Genomic DNA, 17,292 nt, shown 5'->3' with positions numbered 1-17,292 from the left:
TGTTTTATTACATCACCAACAAGATGGGAGTGGCAAGGAAGTTTGAGCTCATCAAGCCCACCTTCTTATTGACAGATGTCCAAACCAAAGTCCAAAGATGTTAAAGATGTGCCTAGGGCTCCAACTGGCTAGTGACAGGTTGGCAATGTGCCCCACCGTGTTGCCTTTTCAGATGCAGTCACACTAGGTAATCCTATGAGACAGTCATCATCTCCTCAAGGTAACAATCTGTGGATCATCAAGAATGCTATCTTTCCGTGCCATGTCACGTCACAGCACATATTTAAGGGTTGAGTGGATGATCATGTACAAGGTGGTGGTTGAGTGTTCGGTGCACAAGTTCAGGCAATCAGTAAAGACTACTCAGAGGAGGGGATACTGAGTCTACATGTGTAGGATGTGTCTAGTAGGAAAAAAAAGGAGAAAAGAGGAGGTGGGATCAAAAACAAGTGGATCAGGTGAGCATGTGGCTCCATGTGACCTCCAGGTGTGGGTTTCCCCTAAGTGCTAGTTCCCAGGCCACAGACGCTGTGTTTGCGCCACATTTTAAAGTTTCATTTCTATCTGTCATCACAAGTTCCTCCTCCTGTGGCCTTTTCCCCAGTCAACTCTTCTTTCTAGCAACAGCACTAGCCATGGACCCCCTACTCGGATAAGGCCACTCGGAGAACTTCGAAAGGGGGAGCTGCCACCCCCAAGGTTTCAGAGAAAGGTACAAGGGTCACCCTGACAGAGCCCTACCAGTGTCCTCTACTCCCCAGGCCGCCCAGCCCAACGTGGCAAAGAGCAGCTCAGTCCGGGAGTCGCAGTGCTTACAGACCAAGAGCACTGCAGGAACGTGCGCCAAGAGCCGGCTCCAAAAAGGCATCTCTGCGTGAAAGGTGCACCACCCCCAGGCTTTAGTAGAGCCAAGCTGAGGAGCTGAGAGTGTTCTGGCTGAGACACTGGAGTCTCCTGCAGCCCGGGGTCCGCCCTCTCCCAGGGCAGGGTCTTGCAGCTAGGGAGGCGCAATCTCCTTCCCCAACAGAGACCCCCCCCTCCCCCCAACCCACGGAAGTGTCTTGTTCCTGCACACCGGTCTGAGCCCCAAGTCTGGGCAGGAGGGAGGAGGTGCTGTGCAGCTGGAAGCCCCAGGTTGTGCTTGAGAAGTTGAGGCTCAGGCACAAGGAAATCTCAGCCGCAGTCATGTCAGAACAAGGTCAGAGGCCACCTACTTCAGAGATTGCAAAAAACTGAGTTCAAAAGTGTCATCCTGCTGGGGACCGGGAGCTACTACAAGCAGGTGAAGATTTCTGTACCTAATGAATTTGATGTCATGTTTAAACTGAAAGTTCCCAGAATTCAGCTAGAAAAATATTGTAACAGTGATGCTCACTGCTTTGTGAAGTTCAAAAGAAATCCCAAAGGAAATTCTCTGAAGCAGTTTTAGAAGAGGAAATATTATCAGCTTCTAAGATGCTGTCAAAGTTTAGGAAAATCATTAAAGAAGAAATTTTTTAAAAAACATTGAAGATATAGATGTCACTGTGGAGAGGAAAAGACAATGGAGCCCTGCTATAACACTTCTTATTAAGAATCTGAAGAAATATCTGTGGATATAATTCTCACTTTGGAATCAAAAAGTAACTAGCCCGCTAGCACCCAAAAAGGTCTGCCCATCAATAACTGGCTTGGAACAAGAGTTAGGAGCAAATTAAGAGCCATTTTACCTGATACCCACGCATGTAAAAAAAGAAAATGGTTTTCAAGAAGATACATGGCAGCTATCCTTCTCGCATATTGAAAAGGATATTTTGAAAAACCATGCGCAAACTAAAATATGTTATGAAACTAATGGAATGAAATGTTGCAGGAAAGATTGTTTAAAACTAATGAAATTCCTTTTGGGACAGCTGAAAAAAAAAAAAAAAGCCTGAACACTGAAAAGAACTGGATAAATTCTGTTCTTCTCATGTGCAAACTGCCTTCCTACATGTATATACCCAGAACCCACAGGGCAGTCAGTGGCACCTCAAAGACCTAGTACTCTGCTTTGATAACTGTGTGACATTCTTTTTTGAGTGTCTCAGGACAGAACAACTTGAGCATTATTTTATTCCTGTATTTAATCTATTCTCTCCAAATCATATTGACAAAAGAAGTAAAGAATTTCTGTTAAAGCAAATCAAATATGAAAGAAATAATGGATTTCCAATTTTTAATGAATTTTGAACTATTATTTTAAGAAAAAAATCAAGAATTAAAGTGACTGGAGTAATTAGGGATCATCACAACAATGATTGACCACAATGAATGTAAATAAATAACTATTCAGTTCTCAGTTTGTCATAACCCTAATATAAAGGATTATGGATAAAGTGTGAAGGATTGACAATCCTAAAAAAGAGATTAGTTTAAAAAATGGGTAAAGTCTAAAAACTTTACCAAGCCAGGCACTGTGGTTCATACCTATAATTCCAGTTACTTGGGTGACTGAGGCAGGAGGAGCCCAGGAGTTCAGTGCCAGCCTGGGCAACCTGGGAGATCCTGTCTCAAATTTTAAAAAAATAAATAATAAAATTAAATTAAGAAATAAAAACTTTACCAGATTAGAAAGTGGGAAAAGGATAAAATACATATCCTCCACAATTAAATTCATTAAGCACTTACTGAATACCAGTTCTCACCTAGCACAGGTATGTGGAAGGTTGTGAGAGACAATAGTAGAAATGAGCACTGCTTCCATAAAAGTGGTAAGCTTAAAAATATATTTGGGGGGGCTGAGACTGTGGCTCAGCAGTAATGCACTTGCCTGGCATATGTGAGCCACTAGGTTCGATTCTCAGCACCTCATATAAATAAATAAAATAAAGGTCTATCAACAACTAAAAAAAATATTAATATATGTATGTATTTGGGGCAGCGGTGCATACCTATAATCCTAGCAGCTCAGGACCCTGAGGCAGGAGGATTAAGAGTTCAAAGCTAGCCTCAGCAACAGCAAGGCACTAAGCAACTCAGTGAGACCCTGTCTCCGAATAAAATTTTAAAAAGGGCTGGGGATGTGGATGTGGTTCAGTGATTAAGTGCCCCTGAGTTCAATCCCGAGTAACAAAAAAAAAAGAAACAAAGAAAGAAAGAAAAGAAAAAGAGTGTGTGTGTGTGTGTGTGTGTGTGTGTATGACTTTGGGGATGTGGTTCTTACCTAGTGTGCAGGAGGCCCTGAGTTCAATCTCTATCACCACACATAAAAACGTGTGTGTGCATGTGTGTGTGTATACACACATAGAATATTTGGAAGCAATGATTGGTCCTATATGCTAGGATAAAAAAGAAGGAAATGAAAATATAAGTTTTATATTATCTCTACATATCTCAGGAAATACATAATCATATAGGAAAATATAGAATATTTTACTACATGTAGCTAAATATAAAACAACTTATTTACTTTTATTTATTTTTATTTTCAGTAATACTTTTCTATTGCTTCTGGAGGGTAATACATATGATACCAAACTCAGAGAAGAGGTGTGAGGAAAAACATGACTCTCCTCTATATTCAGGCAGCACTCAACCTGGAGGCACTGATGTTCATTAACTTTTTCTGTTGGTGCATTTTGCACATTATCTTGTGGACTGCTTTACCTTTTTCTCATTGTTTTGTAGTTCTTTATGTGTTTTGGGTACTTATCTTTTGTTGCCTGTGTAACATAACTTCTACCATGTGGGCTGCCTTCATCTTTTTTCATGTCTTCTAGTAAACGAGGTTTTAAATTAAAAAAAAAAAAAAAATACTGTGAGAGCCAACATTCCTGGCAGAAGGCAGGAGAAGGACAGAGCTCAGCTGAAAAGTCTCAAGGCTACCCTCTGCCCCGCCCCCCCCACCCCAAACACAACCAGATGGTGCTAACAAGGATGATAAGCAGGGAAGTTACAAGATCAAATTCATTTAAGGTCACTCTGGCAGTGATTTTAGAGAACTGGTGGTAGTGGGGGGAAAAGAGGTCGGTGCCCAAATGATAGTCTTAAATTTCTATTTTGTAATCAATGTGGACCTCTTTGGAGGACAACTTAATAACATCTGTCAAAAAATGCACACATTCTCTATCAATTCTTCTAGAATCTGTTCTTAGAAATCACATGTGTGCCCAGGCATATGGGGCGGGGGGGGGGGGTAATGACACACAGCTATATTCCTAGCTACTTCAGGAGGCAGAGACAGAAGGATAGTAAGTTTGAAGCTGGCCTGAACAACTTAGAGACCGTGTCTCAAAATAAATAAGGGGGGGGGGAGGATGATGTAGCCCAGTGGTTGAGAGCTTCCTTAGCATGCCTGAGGCCCTGAGTTTTGATCCCTAGCACCACAGAAAATAAAGAGTGGGTATTCATTATCCCTAGAAAAATACTAAGGTTCAAACTTTGTTCAAAAAGAAGGAAGAAACCATTTCACTTCAGTATTCTTTTGGTACATTAGTGACCACATCCTCTAATTTTAAAAAGTTATCACTGAAAAGGAAACTTAAGTCTCATTTTCAAAGCTAGCACTCTTTGCAGGAATATAACATCTAAATTATAAATGTGCAAAAAGGAGGGCCTAGTGAAGCCAGATTTAAAGTTAGGTAGTCAGCGTAGTTAGGTAGTAGTTAGGTAAATCGGGTCTAATATCGAGTAAGATCTAAAATGGAGGCCATGTTGAGAATGAATTCCAGGAAACGCAGGACAACTCATGGAATGTTAATGAAGTCCAGGAAAAAGCCCAAGGCCAGAGCCCATCCCAGTAAACATGAAGATAGCCCATCCCAAAGAAGTGTTAATGAACAGCCCCCAGCAAACTTGAGGGTGCTGACTCAGAAGACCTTCCTGACCAGATTACTTCTTTGGCCCACTTGTGTCCCACCCCTAGGCCCTTCCCACCTACATTCCATCACTGAAAGAAACTATAAAATGGAGAGACAACCGCACTTCCTCGGATTCCACCTCTTGGGACCCCTTCTTCCTCCAGGAGAAGTCTTTTCTGCTGTCCTTTAATAAACTTCTACTTTCCACTCTGACCTTGCCTCGGCGTGCTTCTCTGGTGTTATACTTCAACTTTGGGGAAGCAAGGACTCGTCACTGGTCAAAAGCAGCTGCTACCAGCCAGCTGGCTGGTCTTAAAGGCTCTCTAGCCTTTCAGCCACAGAATTCTCCAAGGCTTCTTCACTTCTCTTTATGTAACCCATGGCTTCCTGGAGCAGCTGGCTTTCCCTTCCAAAACACAGGTGAGGCGGAGACAAGGAAAACCTGCATTCACCCTTACAGGTTTCTTTCTTCGGAATGAGTGCTGCTGACCCAACAGCAGATGGTAGCAGAAGCTAGCCTTTCCCACTGGTGAACTAGAACAGCAAAACCTGGGTGACTAACTGAGCCCTGTAGTCCACACTGCCCTTGAGCCATGGATCTGACCTTTAGGAAGCCACTTATCTCATCTCTACCTCTGTTCCCTTGTTTGAAAGTGAGGATACTGTTTGTTTTGACTATCATACTAGACTCTAGTGAGGCTCAGAAGAGACAAAAGACAGGGCTGAGGATATAGGTCAGTGCTTGCCTTGCATGCGTAAGGCCCTAGTTCAATCCCCAGGACCAGGAAAAAAAAAAAAGAAGGGACAAAAGGCAAGGAAATGCTCTGTAAATTAGAAAGACCCAGAGCATCTATCTATAGTCTTAGCCAGAAGCCAGGAGAGGAGAGGGCTATCTGAGAAATGATGCCAAACATGGCAGGCTTCTGGTGCTAAGGAGAACCTGCAACTCAAGCCCAAAGTTCACATGGTTTACTGCTTGCTGTTGTCACAGATGCTTCCAGGTTAACCCAACAACCTAAGATTAAAGGTACCCTAGAGTCACATTCAAAACTGGCTCTTAGCTTAGGGAGGTGGCAGCAGTATAGTGCCAGCCAAGAAACAACCATGGCACCCTGTTCCCTAAGCAGCCAGGGCCCAGATGTTCTCAGCCCTTGTGCCTGGCTGCCTTGGAGTCTATCCCTGCAGAGAATACCACAGTAGTGCTGGAGGTACAGGTGAGCTCTCCTCTGTGGAGACAAGTGGAGTCTGATTTAGTCAAGCTTGGCTCCCACATGCTGAGCAGGTAAAACCAGCCTCAGTTCCCATTTATTTATTTTAGTACTGGGAATTGAACCCAGTGGTGCTTAACCACTGAACCACATCCCCAGCCCTTTTTACTTTTCATTTTGAGACAGGGTCTTGCTAAGTTGCGGAGGCTGGCTTTGAACTTGAAATCTTCCTGCTTCCACCTCCTGAGCTGCTGGATTAGAGGCATGTATCCCCACACCAAGCAGATGGTAGCAGAAGCTAGCCTTTCTACATTTAATTATTAGGACAAATCTTCCTAACCCATGGCTCATCTATCCAGTAATTGGGAGAGGGAACTAGGAAGACAAAAGCAACTAAAATCCTTTTCATGCCTCAGACTAATCCAGAAACTGGGTGGTGGTTAGTCATGGTGAGAGTCTAGAAGAAGAGAGCTTATTCCTTTCATCAACCATCTTTATCAACACCCATGCTACCACGTGATGGGAGAAAACAAAGATCAGTTCATGAAATATGAAAAGTTTAACCAGCTAATTACATCTCTCAGAGTATAAGGACAAGAAGTCCAAAGTTCCCCAGAAGGGAATGACAAGAGAAGTAACTAGCAAGACCAAAGTGTAACCAGGCCCTCCCTTACCTCTCCATTTCTTCCCTTTAATGTCTTTTCTCTCTTCTCTCACTTTCCCTAAAATTATCAGGCTACATGTTTAAAGGGGGGAAAAAAAATCTAAATATCTCTTACCCTCCCCCCACAAAAATTAAAGACCAAAGTTAGGTTTGTAGATGCCTTCTTTTCCTTCCCCTCTGGATCTATGGTTCCTTCCAAACTTGGGGTGGGGGGCGCTGGGGATTGAACTTAGAGGCCCTCTTCCACTAAGTTACATCTCCAACCTTATTTCTAAGGGTGGCATCAAATTTGTGATCTTCCTGCTTCAGCTTCCCAAGTCACTGAGATTATAGGTGCATGCCACTGCAACCAACTTCCTTCCAATCTTACTATCCTATTTCCATTGTGCCATTAACACCTCAGTGTTTAAACAGCCATAAATTCTTCTACTGGAATTTGAGATCCTTTGACAGAACATAACCTTATCTCTTTCCTTTCAATCTCCGGCTTAGTCCCAAAGGCATAAAATTTGTTGAAATTTTACACCCTCCAAATCATTAAAAAAAAAAAAAAAAAACCACCCTCAATTACCCTCAGCTTTCCTCTAAAGCCCCCTAAACCACTGTAGGGTGCCAGACACTTTCTTGAATTGTTAAGTTTTTTTCCCCAGTGCTGGGGATTGAACCCAGTGCCTCACACACACTAGGAAAGCGCTCCACCACTGAGCTACATTCTTGGCTTGATATTCCTTGCATTCTTGTCTTCCCCAGATTCATTCACGGCACCCTCTGGGCATCATCACACTTTCCCTCCACATTATTCCCCAAGAACTCCAGGCAGACCCCACTACCATGCCCTCCCTAAGTTGACTCTTCCACCAACGCCTCTTTTTTAGAGCCTAACAACAGGATGACTGCAACAGAGAGCTGTAAGTAGAAGGCAGAACCAGGTCCCAGCTCTACAACTAAGCAGTAGCTTGGCCTCAGGCAAGTCAGCCAGTCTTCTTGGTTCTCAGGGGTGGACCTGGATGATCCTCAAAGGCCCTTTCCATTCTAAGGAATATGGAATGTCTTCTAGGGAATAGGAGGGGCCCAAAAGTATTTCCTCTAATAAGTCAACAAAAATTCTGACTAGAAGGAAGAAATGTTAAAAATATTCTCAATGTTTGGTAAGAGTGTCCCTTTCCCGTTTCATCTTGTAAGACCAATCCCTAGCATCTATCTCTCTCTGCAATGCAGCAAACCCAGGAAGAGTCCACTTTCCCACTTACAGTTTAATCAATCCATCAGCACATTTGTATGGGCTATCCGTACACAGTGTCCTAAAGTGCTTTCCAAAAATAACAAATGCTAACAAAAAATCCAGCCTACACACACACACACAAGGATCACAGCAGAGCTGTAAGAGCCTAGGGAGAAAGAAAACAAGAGGCAAAAGAAGGACAGAAGAGAGGCTCAATATGAGAAAGGAACGAGAGGAGACTGAGCACTTGTGAGCAGAATTTAGCCTGCCATCCATTTCAGACCTGAAAGCAGGAAACCACTTCCGTCAGCCCAACTTCACATGGACTAATAGGCTGACTATCTATATCAAACACTTCATTTTCGATGTCTCTGCTTCCTCATCTGAAAAAGGAAACAGTTCAACTAAATAGCTCAAGGAGGCTGGGATCATGGAAAGAGTCTGAAAGACCAGTCCAGAATCTCTGGTCTGATGAATACTATTAACTGGGTAGTTTAGGCAAGTTAATTTCAGTTCCCATCTATAAACTGGATAAATGGTACCCATCTCATTGGATTTTGTGAGATGAAAAAGAGATATGAGATGGTGGATGGTGTCTGAAAATATGGGCACTCAAGTAGTTCCAGATTCTTTTCCAACAAATTCCAAAATATTTTTAAAGCCTGTAGCACTATCCCTCTTCCACCAAAAATTAAACACAGTTTGTGACTCTACTACAGTGTCTGAGAGTCACAGGGAATATATCTACACACACAACTTCCTCCCTCATTAAATAAATAGGTGATAATATCCCTATGCTCTGGGTAAATGGAATCTAAGGGATCTGTAAGTTTTTCCTCCTCCTGCTTTCCTTATGAAAAAGGATTCCCTGATCTTTTGTTTTCCAAATAAAAGGTCAACCTCCAGTCCATCTCTTCTTGGAAAACCTGTCCCTTTAGCCCATAGCCTAGGAGGCTCTTCTGAACCCATACATCAACACCCAGGCCATGAACAGGACAACCAAGCATACACTCCCTGAAGCCCACTCAGAGCTATTGAGCTTTTGGTCGCCATACACTCACAGGTAAAAACGCCTGCAGAGACCATCAACTCTGTTTCTCTCCAAGGCCCATGCTCTAGAATGCTCAATAAACACTTGCTGCATGGAGGGAAAAAAGATAAACCCAGAAGACATATCTATATAAAAAACACAAGATGACAAAGCAGCAGCAGATAATAAAACAAGAGGAAAAAGGGTATAAATCCTCAAATTTGGCTAGGTAGCACAACAGATGTGTGGCACAAGTGACTATAATCAATTTCTAAACCCTAGAGATAGATCTTATGAGTGATCACACCCTACTGCTTGGTTCCCAACAGAGCCAAGATCAACAGGCTCCAGTACTGACTTTGCAAATAAAGACCATGAAGCTAGCTTGCTCAAACTGACTTCTTAGTGCTCTGTGTTTCCAGTAACTACACTGCAATTCAGCAAATATTTACTGACTGTCTTCTGTGCAAAGTTTGGGTGATCTCAGAGATGAAGTGGAACACAGTTCTTATTCTCAAAGAATTCATAGTGTACTGGAGAGGAATTACATATTTATCTATATAGTACTCAAATTGTTACTAGAGCCCAAAAGAAAGTCTTTTAAAAAGAGAGTGCTATGGGGGGCTGGGGATGTGGCTCAAGCAGTAGCGCACTCACCTGGCATGCATGTGGCCCAGGTTCGATCCTCAGCACCACATACAAACAAAGATGTTGTGTCCGCCGAAAACTAAAAAAAAATAAAATAAATATTAAAAAATTCTCTCTCTCTCTTTAAAAAAAAAAAAAGAGAGAGAGTGCGCTATGGGAACACAAAGGGGATAGGAACAAAGACTTCAGAGGGCAATAGGGGAGAGAGGAAATGGAAAACTTTTGACTGGACCCGGACCTCAACTCCCGCTTTAGAGTGGGCTATCAGACAGTGTTTTGGATGTAGAGAGCTACCTGAAAGATAAAGAAACAGAAGAACAATTCACAAAAAACATTTGGGGTACAGGAACTAATCATTCTGTCTGCCTAGAACCAACCACTGACTGTTGCTGTCTGGTAATTAGAAATGAGAATCTGGGGCTGGGGTTGTAGTTCAGTGGTTGGGCGACTGCCTCGCATGCATGAGGCACTGGGTTTGATCCTCAGCACCACATTAAAAAATAAATAAATAAAATAAAGATATTGTGTACATCTACGATTAAAAAAAAAAAAAGAAAGAAAGAAAGAAGAATCAGCCAGATGTGGTAGTGCATGCCAGTAATCCCAGAGAATTAGGAGGCTGAGGCAGGAGGATCACAAGTTTGAGGCCAGCCTGGGCAATCTAGCAAAACCCTGTCTCAAAATTAAAAAATAAGCCAGGTGTGGTGGCACATGCCTATAATCCCAGTGGCTTAGGAGGCTGAGACAGGATGATCACAAGTTTCAAAACCATCCTCAGCAACTTAGAAATTCCCTAAGTAATTTAGCAAGACCCATCTCTAAATAAAATATAAAAACGGACTGGGGATATAGCTCAGTGGTTAAGCATCCCTGGGTTCAATCCCTAGTACCAAAATAAAATATAGAAAGGGCTGGGAATGTAGCTCAGTGGTAGAGCATCTCTGGGTTCAATCCCCAATACCACCATCCCCCTACACACACCCAAAATCAAACAAACAAGACAGAGAAAAGAAAGATCTATCTATATACCTTCACTCAGTGCATATTTAGGAGCTAGATTTTGGTGTTCAAAGTACTTATAGTTGTGTAGGAAATACCTCCTCCAGGTCAAAAATAGCATACCCAAGGGAACTGTCTGCTGCAGTTATGTTTACCTTTTACCATCTTTGTGGATGGCTTTCATAAAGCCACCAAGTGGGATGATATAAACAGGTCTGTGTCACTTCCTGGTTCTCAGGCCTTCTGCTACATTCCCAGTCAGTCTGGGAAGGCTGCCTATTTAAAAATAAACTTTAAAATCTCACCAAAAACCCCAACTCTAAACCACCCTTCCCCTCTATTTCATTCAATTTCACTGAAATTAAAAGGAGCAGAGCAAAAAATGAGACAAAATGACCACAGAGAATGAACCCTCAGGTCAAAACAAAAAAAGTTATGTGCCCAACTAAGTTCAAGGACAAGAGACTTGAAACCTACTTGTGTTTTACTTCTAACCAGAAAAATTGACCTTGAGCAGGCAAGATGCTTCATCTCTGCAAAATAGCTACTTGTGCATATGTGTATGTATGTACACATATATATATTTTTTGGCAGGGGTTACTAGTGATTGAGCCCAGGGCTGCTCTACCACTGAGTCACATCCCCTGCCCTTTTAATTTTTTATTTTGAAACAGGGTCTAAGTTGCTGAGGCTGGCCTCAAACTAGTGATCCTCCTGCCTCAGTCTTCAGAAGTCACCACAACTGGCTACTCCTCCCAATGTAGTTATCCAACCTTTCTGGATCTTAGCTTTCTTGTTTGTAAAACAGTACCAATAAAACCTATTTCAGGGCTTTTCTAAGTATTTTAAAGGGAAATGTACACAAAACACTTAGCATAATGCCTGGTACACTGTGAGTCATCACAAATAGTAGTTACCATTACAGTCATCACATCCATCATTATTATTGTCATTGTACTGAAAACATAGGGTGAGAGCCAAATGTAATGATACATACCTGTAATTCCAACTACTAAGGGGGCTGAGACAGGAGGATCACAAACTTGAAGCCAGCCTCAGCTATGTGGTAAAAAATAAATAAAAAGTTTCAGAAGTATAGCCCAGTGGTAGAGTGCCTCTGAGTTTAATTCAAATATTCTAAGTAAAAAAGAATGATAGAAGAAAAAAGTGGTGGGGGGGGGGGNCACATACACCCCCCCCCAAAAAAAAGAATGGGGTGAATGAAACAATAAAGGATAGTTTTAGTCTATTCTCTACTGCCAAACTGAATATCACAAATTGAGTACTTTATAAAGGATAAAGGTTTAAGAGGGGTGTGATAGAGCACACATGTAATCCCAGTAACTTGGAAGGAGGATAGCTAAGTTCAAAGCCAATCTCCATCTATTTAGCAAGACCCTATCTCAAAATTTAAAAAATAAATAAATAAATAAAAAGGTCAGGGGGTGAAGCAGATCAATGGTAAAGTGCCCTTGGGTTCAATCCCCAGTACAAAAAAAGAAAGCTCCTGGTTCTGAAGGCTGGGAAGTTCAAGGTCAGGGGGCCACATCTGGTGAGTCCTTGCTGGTGAGGACTCTATATAGTCCCAAGGCAGCCCATTAACACACATCCTAGCTTACTCATGTCCCTCTTCTTCTTAGAAAACCACCAGTGCAATCACAGGCTCTCATCCTCAATGATTTCATCTAATCCTGATTATCTCCCAAGTTTCCCCTCCAAAGACCATTAACATATGACTCTGAGAATTAAAATTCTAACACATAAATTCTAGGGGACACACTCAAACCACAGCACAGCAGATACTGAAGTTTCTGGTTCAAGTGACTGACTAGATGGTAGAAGCTACCACAGAAGAAAAAGAATGCAGGTGGACAAGCAGATGTGGGCAGGGAATATAATGAACTTGGTTCAGATTATTCATGAGCATGCTGAGTTGGAGGTACTTGAAGGATAATCAGTAGAAAGTTCTAGTAGACAAATTAGGAATGAGTATAAAACCCTAAGAGCACTCAGCTTGAGGGACAGCTCAGGTTGAAACCAAATAAAATAGTTGAGCTCACATAGGAAAGAGGTGAGAAGAAAAGAGAGTCAAGAAAAGAATTCTGGGGAGAACAATAATTTGTAAGAGGAATACAGAGGAAGGAAAACCCATGAGAGATACTCCAGAACATACAGAGAAACCAGGAGCTTGTGCATCACAGATGCTAAGGGACGGGCAGAAACTCAAAGGAGGATATGGGGATGAGTGGCGAATACAGTAAAGGTTCAGTAAGATAAAAACTTTAAAAGGCCTGTTGGATTTGGCCACTAGGAGATCATTGGTGACCCCATCAAGAGCAGTCAGGTTCATTAGAGTGGTGAGGGCAGATCATATTGATTTGAACATGAATTCAAAATGAGAAAGTAGACATAATAAGAACAAAACTGTTCAGGAGGAGGGGTTAGAAACAAAGGGAGAAAACATACTGGATAGTTGCTAGAGTGGATTTTAGTCTTACAATTGTGTCTTCTCAGTTAACCTAATGATTTTAGTTAAGGCTTCCTGAACTATCTAGACAGGTCAGAGAAAACCCATAGATTAACATGAACTAAGGTTTTCACACATTCTGGGTAGCAAAAGCTAGTGAGAGGCTAAATGCTTTCTTGGTGTTTATCAGAGAGCTGAATGCTTCCTTGGTGTTCAAAAACAAAAACAAAAAAAGGCCTCTCTATCCAACATTGCAAAATCTTCTGCAGGATTCACTAGTGGGATAAAAAAGAGTCACTCTAGTGGCAGAGTCAAAGCAGTGACTCTAGTGACTAGTGACTCCATTAGTGTTTCTCAGATCTTAAGGTTCTCCAAAAATATGGTTCTAGTTTCTGCCATTTCCCTTCTTCCTACTCAAACGTCATCTGAGTATTTTCTCCTAAGTATTTCTCCTCAAATTAACGAGTCTAGAAGCATGTTCTCCACCTCCATCTACTGAAGCTTAACAACCCCAATGAGATGTACACTCACCCAAACAAGAATCTTATCTTCTGGCTCCAAATGTTCTCCATCTTGTATGAGTTCCAGTAAGTCTCCTAATTTATAACCAAATCATGATTCTTCCTGTCCTCTTTCTTACAAATTACCCAATCTTGTTATAGAATGTTAAGGGTAAACTGTGAAGCCCAGGCAAAAACCAGAGTAAGAATTTGTCAATTATTCCTTCCCTTTGATTAGTCCCATATCCCGACCCCTTCCTATGTCCTATATAACTCCTAATTGTACAACAAAGTGCCTCTACCAAATCCTACATGTTCTAGTTCTAACACCAATCATACTTTCAGTTCCCTCCTCAGTTCCTGAGGCCCTAGTTCAGGAACCAAAGAATGAAACTAATTCACATCAAAGGGTATTCCCTTAAATCTTCAGAGATGCCAAAAGTAATCCCCAATATGCCAAAATTCAGGCAGTAGCACCAAAAGAACTTCATAAAGTCCAGGGATTATTCTAAAGATGTTAAGAGGGGTTGTGGTAGATGCAGAGCCAATGAGGAAGAAACATCATAAATTCGTGAAAGAATTTTGATATTTCTCTCCAGATAGGGCTTCTGGACTAATTTCTGGACTAATGTTCAAATCAATATGTATCGGGAACACAGTAAGGCCAGGTAAGTAAGGCCCACCATACAGACATAATGCTCTCTTCTCTGCCCCTCACAGGGCTGTCTGGGCCTGACTCATGGAAAGGCAGTCAGCCAAGCACTTGCTGTTTGCTCATCAATTAGGACCAAAAAAGAGTTCAGTTGGCTCCCCAAGTTTAACGGGACCTCAATCAGGAAGAAGGCTCCTAGTGTATATATACGTCACATGCTTCCCAGGATAACATCTGGAAACACAAGCCCAGTCTCATGCTAAGAAAATACAGCATCAGAATACAGGTAAAGTAACAGATTATACTACATATAGCAAGATATTGGGCCATGCCATTTTTTTCAGACATAGCAGATATTCAATGACTGTTGGACAACCTGACATGATCTGAACTTGGGTGAACTCTCAATAAATCTGTCTGAATGAGTCCATGTTTCAACAAATGAACACAAGAGAAAAATAACATTCAAGGTCTGAAGTGAAAGTCTAAGGGACTTCTATCTCCAGTCATGATAAAATAACAGGGACTATATTTACTTTCCTTTCTTGAACAATAGAAAACCAGGTAAAACATAGGAAATGATGATTTTCAGACATCTGACAACAGGCAACACAAGGCAGTGAAAAGGGAAAGGTAGTACCCCAGCTAACAACCCCAAGTTCCCATGCTACAGAGGGAAGAGACCTGAAGAGTTCAGTAACCTCAGTGTGTTGAGAATTTGGAGAGGTCAAAGTGGCTAGAATTTGCAGGCACAGTAACCGAGAGGAGGAAGCTACAAAGAGAAAAGCTTCAGAGATTGGCAGAGGGATCCCTTTAAGCTTTTGGCCTACTATTGACTTGGATATGCCCATGAGGAAATAACCACCAAAGGAATTAGGTGCATAATTCCCAGAATTCGCTCAGAGAGAGATATATTTCATGTTGCCACCAGCCAGAGTGGAAAAATTTCCTAAGACAAAGAGAATTGGTTAGAATACTCAAGAAGAGTTTTGGCTTAAAAGTGGGACCATTTTATCTCTTGACCAAAGGCTGTCCTGAACCAGCCACAACAAAGCATAAAAATAAGTCTTGAAAAAAATCTGATTCCAAGTAACTGAACTCCTGAGAACAAAGCTCCAAAGTACATACTTACAGGAAAACAAAAAGTTTTAGCACATAAGCAAGGTAAAACTTACTCTGTATGGACTCCAATTTAAAAAAAAAAAAAATTAACAAGCATGCAAAGAAACAAAACATGATCTAAAATTAGGAGGATAATCAAATAGGAATAGGCCAAGAAATTATACAGATGTTAGAACTAGTAGACAAGGATATTAAAATTTCTATTATAAAATATACTCGACCTGTTCAAGAGAGAAATGGAAGACAAAGAAAATTCAAACTGAACTTCTTCAGAGAAACATACAAATTTCTTAAATGAAAAGTATATAGGATCAAGTTGACTGAAAATTAGACAATGCAGAAGAAAAAATTAGTGAACATGAATATATAGCATTGGAAACTGTCCAAAAAGGTATACATAGAGGAAAAAAGAAAACTGAGAATCAAAAGAAAGAAAGAAAAAAGAATGGCATGAACCTTGGGACAATAACAAGCAACTAATCTGACTGGAGTGGGGAGTAAAGGAAAGGTAGCAAGGCTCAGAAATAGTATTTTGAGGGAAAATGGCCAAATATTAGGCACATCACAATCAAAATGTTGAAACCAGTAATGAACAAAAACCTTAAAAGTGTGATGGGAGGGGAGAGAGAGAGACAAGGCACACAGAGGAATGAAGAGCTACAGCAGACTTAAAATCAGAAATCATGCAAGACAAGAGACAATGGAGGCTCCATTCCATCCCTAATGCTTTCTGTGGGCCAAAATATTTTTAAGGAGGCCTAGTGCTGACTCAGTGGCTTTAAAATATCTTAAAGTCCTAATTGGTGCAACCAATCTGGAAAGCAGTTTGAAGATTCCTTAGAAAACTTACAATGGAACCACCATTTGACCCAGCTATCCCCCTCCTCAGTTTATACCCAAAGGACTTAAAAACAGCACACTACAGTGACGCAACCATATCAATGTTTATAGCAGCACAATGCACAATAGCTAAATCATGGAACCAATCAAGATGCCCTTCAACAGATGAATGGATACACACACACACACACACACACACATCTCCTTCATTCCTCATGTCATACACACACACACACACACACACACACACACAATATTACTCAGCATTAAAAGAGAATAAAATCATGGCATTTGCAGGTAAATGGATGGAGCTGGAGAATATCATGCTAAGTGAAGTTAGCCAATCCCAAAAAACCAAAAGCCAAATGTTTTCTCTGATAAGTGGATGTTGATCCATAATGGATGTGAGGGGGAGCATGGGAGGAATGGAGGAACTTTGGATAGGGCAAAGGGGACAGAGGGGAAGGGAGAGGGCATGGGGGTAGGAAAGATGGTGGAATGAAATGGTCATCTTACCCTAGGTACATGTATGAAGACATGAATGGTGTAAGTCTACTTTGTGGACAACCAGAGAAATGAAAAATTGTGCTCCATTTGTGTACTATAAATTGAAATCCATTCTGCTGTCATGTATAACAAATTAGAATAAATAAATAAATAAATATACATATATATTTGCAAGTCCAGTATCTGCTGAAGAATAAAAAGGGATAAAAACTTTTTAGGCTCACATAAAAGGAATTTACCTATTTCCTCACAATAGTGCAGACCTCACCGTCCTTTGCAGTCTTATGGTGATAATAAAGAGACAGGAAAGGTCCATCAAAATATTTACCTCACCACAGAATAAAGTCAACTTAGAAATAAAAAATAAGGGGCTGGGGATGTGGCTCAAGCGGTAGCGCGCTCGCCTGGCATGCGTGCGGCCCGGGTTCGATCCTCAGCACCACATACAAACAAAGACGTTGTGTCCGCCGAAAACTAAAAAATAAATATTAAAAAATTCTCTCTCTCTCTCTCTCTCTCTCTCTCTCTTTAAAAAAAAAATAAATAAAAGCAATGCTGGGAAAAGTCTTTAAAAAAAAAAAAAAAAGAAATAAAAAATAAGAACGAAACTAAG

The 17,292-nt window shown here is 41.2% G+C and overlaps 1 protein-coding gene and 1 pseudogene across 3 annotated transcripts in view; one reads left to right on the top strand and one right to left on the bottom strand.

Annotated features, from left to right (window-relative positions):
- Susd6 (sushi domain containing 6) overlaps positions 1-17,292 on the bottom strand; it is a 107,314-nt gene that overhangs the window by 57,523 nt on the left and 32,499 nt on the right. The window contains exon 1 of one of the 3 annotated variants that reach the window (XM_048798575.1): positions 9,602-9,655. The exons of the other annotated variants lie outside the window; for them this stretch is intronic. The gene's annotated coding sequence lies outside the window, so the exon portion shown is untranslated. Of the gene's footprint in view, positions 1-9,601; positions 9,656-17,292 lie in introns of those variants that run through there. 3 annotated transcript variants of the gene reach the window in all.
- Positions 305-17,292, top strand: part of LOC107143482 — a 48,156-nt pseudogene continuing 31,168 nt past the window's right edge.

This window comes from Marmota marmota, unplaced genomic scaffold, assembly GCF_001458135.2.
Source record: "Marmota marmota marmota unplaced genomic scaffold, marMar, whole genome shotgun sequence".
Classification (NCBI taxonomy): Eukaryota; Metazoa; Chordata; class Mammalia; order Rodentia; family Sciuridae; genus Marmota; species Marmota marmota.
This window is presented reverse-complemented; position numbering and strand designations above follow the sequence as displayed.